Raw genomic sequence first — 7,015 nt, forward strand, 5'->3', positions numbered from 1 at the left:
GCTCCCTTTACTACCTCCCAGGGTATACCTCCCTGGAGTACGCCTTGATGAACTTCTTTCGCACTAATCTCCATCTCACACAGTCTGTTTCTAGGGAATCTGAACTAAAACACCACCATTTTAAGTACAAGCCTGCATCTCCATGTCAGAATAACTATACAGCCTTACTTAATTCTTTAAAAATTGTATTACCTACAATTAAGTCACTTCTGAGGGGAGTACTGACTAGCCTTGCCCTTAGACTTACGATTATAGCAGACAGGGCCCAATGCCAAAAAATGGTTTAGTTTAGGGATAGCAATTGTCTATTAATAACTACAGCAAAACCAGTAGGTTTATTATAATAGGACACAAAGAGTTGCTCATGTATTAATTGTTGAGGTAATTAATGTCAAATGAGACTGGAAGAAGGAAGAAGGGAAAGAAAGTCATAGACAGATAGGTAGGTAGACATCAACAACTAGATATTGAGCACATGTGATATAAGTAATGGGGAACCAATAAGAAAAAAATATATCGGCCCCTCCCACATGGAGCCCACAGTCTAGCTAGGAAAACAAATATGTTATTAAAAGCAAGCGTGGTATGTTGTAATGGGGGAAATGTGGAATGGCATGACAGTACCTAGCAGGAGCATATAACTCTGTCAAGTACAGGGTTGGGGCAGGAGAGAGAAGAAAAAAATGTGTATATGGAACTAAATAAGCAAGTAACGGACTAGGAAAAAGAGGACTTCAGGGAAGTTAATCCAAGGAAGTAATAATCTGCAAGGCAAAAGAAGGAATTTGCAGGAAGACGTTCTATTTATAATGTTGGAAAATTGGAAGCAACTCAAATGGCCAACAATAGGGGAATTATAATAATAGAACATTACAAAGTCATTAAAATGAACATAATAAAGATTAGATCCATTTGTGGAAATGCAATGTGAAATAATATTAAATGAGAAAAGCAGAAATAGTACACGTTCACTGGATTATAACTACATGAAGATATGAGTCTTTATAAACAATGGCTTAGAGGACTATGTACCAAAGGAACAAAAATTTAATGTTTAATGTTTCCTTCCTCCCCCTTATTCCCTTGATCATGTCATCTTTCTGGCTTGATTTATTTTTAAAGTTTTCTTTTCTTTGTTATGAAAGCCTTACATATCCGTACACTAGTCTAAATTTTTTTTTTTTTAATCTTTCAGATATACACAGAAGTTCCTGCTCCTCACTACAATGAGGAAAAAAAGTGGCAATATCGATAGAGGCTAGAGGCAAAGAAATTCTAGGCAGACAGGGGTAGGACCCAGCAAAACCCCAACTTCAAGCTGAAACCCACAGCCTAAAGTGCCTAAAGTGAGAACTTCTATCCCTGTTTGCTTGCTCTCTCCCAATTGGCTCTTTCTGAATATTGAATGTTGCCTTTTCCCAAAACTACCTATGACCCTCCCTACCCCCATCATGTCCCTATAAAGACCCCAGACTCAATAGGTAGAAAGGGAGAAGTAGCTTGACTGGAGAGAGGCAACTTGACTTCAGAGGGACAGCTGGACTTTGGGGGAGTGACGGTTTAACTTCAGAGAAGCGCTGGCTGGAGACTGCCAAATGTCAGGGAAGATGACCTGCTGGTCCCGCCTCCTCTTCAGCTCCCCTCTTCATTGTGAGCCATTTTCATCCATAAATAAAATTCTCCACCTCCACCATCCTTCAAGTGTCCATGCAACCTCATTCTTCTTGGACACTGGTCAAGCGCTTTGAACCCACCAAGTGCGGGTACCCAAAAAAGGCTGTCACACTGGCCCTTTGCCCTCACTGGCAGAAGGCAGACACTGCACATGACAAGGCAAGGGGCCCACTGAACTGATAACACTCCACTGTCCATGGACGGTGGAGCTAAGAGAGCATTGTAACATGCCCTTTGAGGTTTCGGGGACTGCAGGCACCCCTACCTGGTCACCACCGCAGGGCCCACATGGAGCCTGCTCCTGCCAGCACCCAAAGCAGCTGGCTGGATTCTGCACTTGTTCGCCTATGCCTGGTCTGGCCACAGGGCCTGCACAGAGCCTGCTCCTGCAGGTACACAATGCAGCCAGCTGGATCCCACACTCACTCACTCAAGTGCTCTCTCCCTCAAGAGGTTAAGCATGGTGGGCCAAGAAAACAAGCCACCCTCCGTCCCAAGTCCCACAAACAGGTCGAGAAAATTCCTGCACCAACATCACCCTGGGGAAGAATTAGCATCTTAGACTTTGGACTTTTAACTTAGAGGGAACTGAACATTTTGAAATGGCATAAAAGATACACTTTAAAAAAATCAACTTTTATTTTAGATTCAAGGGGTACATGTGTGGGTTTGTTACATGGGTATATTTTGTGATGCTGAGGTTTGGGGTACAAATGATCCCATCACCCAGGTAGTTAACATAGTACCCAATAGGTAGTTTTTCAGCCCTTACCCCACTCTCCTCCATCTAGTAGACCCCAGTGTCTACTGTTGCCATCTTTATGTCCATGAGTACCCAATGTTTAGCTCCTACTTATACGTGAGAATGTGGTATTTGGTTTTCTGTTCCTGCACATGACAAGGCAAGGGGCCCACTGAATTAATGTGCTTAGGATAATGGCCTCCAGCTGCATCCATGTTGCCTGCAATGGACATGAGTTCCTTCTTTTTATGGCTGCATAGTATTTCACAGTGTACATATGCCACATGTTCTTATCCAATCCACAAATGATGGGCATCTTCTAAGTTGATTCCAAGTTTTTGCTATTGTGAATAGTGCTGTGATGAACATACAAGTGCAGGGGTATCTTTTTGGCAGAACAATTCATTTTCTTTTTGGATATATACCTAGCAGTGGGGTGCTGGATCAAATGGTAATTCTATTTTATGTTCTTTGAGAAATCTCTAAACTGGCCACCATAGCCAAACTAATTTACATTCCTACCAACAATGAAAAGCATTCTCTTTCCTCTACAGCCTCGCCAGCATCTGTTGTTTTTTTAACTTTTTAGTTATAGCCACTATGACTGGAGATACACATATTTTAATAAACAAGAAAGTTACAACCTTTTTAGAAAGCTATTTTGACAATATACCTCAATGACTTTTAAAAACTGTGTAGTCTTTGATTCAGCAATTCCTATTCTAGGGTGTATCTAGTGGTATGATGGTAAATGTTTAACCACCAGATGGCTCAGGGGATAAAAACCTTGAATTTGTAGGGTTTGTCAATTTCCATGCCGTAAATATCCCCATCACGGCCAATTCCAAGTTACCAATAGAATCACAAGAGACATGAAAATATATGTCCACAAAAATCTTCATATACAAATATTCATAGCAGCATTATTCACAATAACCAAAAAGTAGAAACTACCCAAATGTCCATCAACTAGTGAATGGATAAACAAATTGTGATCTATCTATACAATGGAATACTACTCAGCAATAAAAAGGAATGAACTACTGATACACAAAACAACATAGATTAATTTCAAAATAATCATGTTAAATGAAAGAAGAAAATAAAAGGAAGTATACTGCATGATTCTAATGACATACAATTCTATAAAATGAAAATTATAGTGACAGAAGGCTTGAGCAGCAGTGATTTAGGAATGGGAAGGTGCCAAAGGGAGGGATTATAATGAGGCAGGAGAAAACTATCAGAGGGAATGGCTATGTTCATTATCTTGATTGTTGTGATGGTTTTATTTTTCTTTTTTTGAGGAGTCTCACTCTGTCACCCAGGCTGGAGTGCAGTGGTGCGATCTCAGCTCACCGCAACCTCCACCTTCTGGCTTCAAGCGATTCTCCTGCCTCAGCCTCCCGAGTACCTGGGACTAAAGGCATGTGCCACCACACCTGGCTAATTTTTGTATTTTTAGTAGAGACAGTGTTTCACCATGTTGGCCAGGATGCTCTCAAACTCCTGACCTCAGGTGATTCGCCCACCTCGGCCTCCCAAAGTTCTGGGATTACAAGCGTGAGCCACTGTGCCCAGCCATGGTGATGGTTTTAATGGGTACATACATGTTAAAACTGATCATCTGTATGATATGTACAGTTTGCTATAGGTCAGTTATTTCTCAATAAAACTTATTTTAGAAAAAGCTAGTCAGAGTTCGTTCTATGTATCCCCTACGATTTCCTTAACATTTTATTGCACCCAGCCTGACTTCCAATGGCTAACACCTGCATTTTCACAGAAGCCTAACTTGGGGCTGCCAAACCCCACATCACCATACAAGCTGAGTGGAAGTGCCTAGGAGCTAACAGCTTCCACCCCTCTTCTTTACCCTCCCTCCCCTGGGCAGCCTTTAATGATCAAAAAACTTGAGGGAATAAATGCCCAGCTCCTTTGCCCCTTTGCCATGATAATTCCACAGTGAATTGTTAATACTGGTAGGATTAAGTTTAGTTCCAGCTAATGGTAGCTGGTCTAATAATGAACCCATTGATGGGCTGTCTTTCCTTCCTTGTATCACTTCTCCACTCCCCTGGCCACATCCTTGCACCCAGATAAACTGAATGTAACTTAATCCTTGGCCCAAGGTTGACTTCTGGGGGAACCCAATTCAGAGTCAAAGTTTTGATGTCTCTTACATTACTAGAAGACAATACTGGAAAAGATGGGCAAGTTACAGGAAGAAAAAACATTGGTTAAAAAGATCAAAATATTTGTGTAGTTTGGAATGAGAAAATAAGCAGCTTTCCTGTTGCTTCTGCCTGTACTAATTTCTGCAACAAATATTTGTTCTTATAGGGCATCTCATCTCAGCCAGAAACTATTCCATGTGCTGGAAATATGGAATAGAAGAAGACAAATAACACCTGTGCACATATACAACACATATTATAACAAGGGGAAACAGACAATAAACATAATAAACATAAAAATATCAGAGAGTGATTAATTATTTTCAAAGAATTAAAGTTGGATGAGATAAAGACAAGGACTGATGGTATGGCTGTTTTAGATTGAGTGGTGTAATAAAGTAGATTATTGTTCAACAAATCTTCCCCTCTATAGGAAGAGTATTTTTCCTCCACATTCATGTTGACTGTGTAAACTGACTTGGATAATTGTGGCAGGGAAATACTGGGTAGAAGAGGGAGGGGTCCCTGGCGAGGGAACCACCCTCAAGCCTGGACCCACAGTCCTAAATGAGAACATGCATTCCTGTTTTCCCGCTAGAATGTTGCCTTTTCCAAAACCACCCTGCCCGCCACGCTCCCCATTCTGTGCCCATAAAAACCCCAAGCTCTACTGGCAGAGGAGCAGAGCAGCGCACCAGAGAAGGAGAGAAGAGCAGAAGCATCTGAACAATGAGAGGAGACAAGGCAGATGGACATCAGAGACTACAGTCAGAGAGGAGTTTGGCCGGGGACAACCAAACTCCAGGGAAAGATTATCTTCCCACTCCATCTCCTTTCCAGCTGCCCATCCCACTGAGAGCCACTTCCACTGCTCAACAAAATCCTCCACATACACTACCCTTCAATCACTTCATGTGACCTGATTCTTCCTAGATGCCAGACAAGAATTCAAGACACACTGGGTGTAGGAACCCAAAAAGGCTGTCACAATGACTTTTCGCTGAGCTGCTTAGCACTTAAGCCATCCGCAGATGGCAAAGCTAAAAGAACATTGCTTGTAACACATGCCCTCTGAGGCTCCACAGGTCACAGACAACCCCTAAACGCTACCACAGGCCAGTAGAGGGTTCGTGTCAGCACCCAAAGGCACTTGCCCTGGCTCCTGCACCAGTTCACCTGCGTGCTCCCCCTCCCACAAGGGGTTTGAGTGCAGCAGAGGAGTAAAGGAGCCACAGCCCTGTCACAAGCCCCAGGAAGGGGTCAAGGGAACTCTCCCATCTCAATGGGAGTGGGAGACAGACAGTGTGTGAATTCTTAGTTTAGGCCTTAATAGGATTGAGGGTTTTCATTTGCCCATTTAGGAGGCAATGCAGACCCAAAACTGAGACATAGAGTAAGACTGCCCCAATCACCCCACAGGCCTATGGAGATCGGAATAAATACTTGCTGTTTTAAGCCACTGAATTGTGAGGTTGTTCATTATGAAACTATATTATAGTAATAGCTGGCTGATTCGCCTAGTCAGGGGAATCTCTCTGAGGAGATACTTAAACTGGGATTTGAATAAGAAGTCAGTCCTATAAAGATCATTCCAGGAAGGGAGAATATCTAATACAGATAAAAAGATGCAAAGGTGGCAGTTGGCTTGGCATATTCGGGGAACTGAAACACAAATTGTGAATCTGGACTATGTGAGTGGCTAAGTGGGAGAGTGGCATGGAACGAGACTGAAGGGGAATCAAGCAAAGGCCAGCAAATAGAGGGCTTTGCAAATGACAATAAGAAGGTTGGTTTTCATTCTAACTGCATTGGAAAGCCCCTGGAGAATTTCAGCAGTGTAGTCACACAATCAGATTGATTTTTTAAAAGATCACTCCAGCTGCTGTGTGGTGAATAAATTAAATGAAGGACATGCAGGCTTTTCTACTAAACTAGGCTGCAGTCTCAGAATCTTCCTCAATAGAGTTCCTGAACTACTGAACAGAGTTAAAATCTATATGCCAACTTAAATTTAGGTAGTGATAGACACCTAGATAAAATATACATAGAAAATAGTTGGAGGAACTGTTTCAGTCATATGTAACAAACCATCCCAAAACGTAATGACTTAACAATCATATATTAGCAAAAAAGAAAAAAAAATCATACATTTGCTCACAAATCTGCAATTTGGGCCAGTCTTGATGTGGACAGCTCATCTCTGTTTCATGTGGAATCAGCTCAGGAGGCTCAACTTAGGATTGGAGGATCCACTTCCAAGATGACCTCATTCATATAATTGGCAAGTTGAGGCTGACTGTTGGCCAGGGACTTTTGTTGTCTTCCATGTAGAGATCTTTATGTGGTTGCTTGGACTTTCTTAGCTTGGTGGATAAGTGATCATTCCAAGAGGACAAGTCCCAATATGCATGCCATATTAAAA

Source organism: Colobus angolensis, unplaced genomic scaffold, assembly GCF_000951035.1.
Source record: "Colobus angolensis palliatus isolate OR3802 unplaced genomic scaffold, Cang.pa_1.0 Scaffold434, whole genome shotgun sequence".
Lineage (NCBI taxonomy): Eukaryota > Metazoa > Chordata > Mammalia > Primates > Cercopithecidae > Colobus > Colobus angolensis.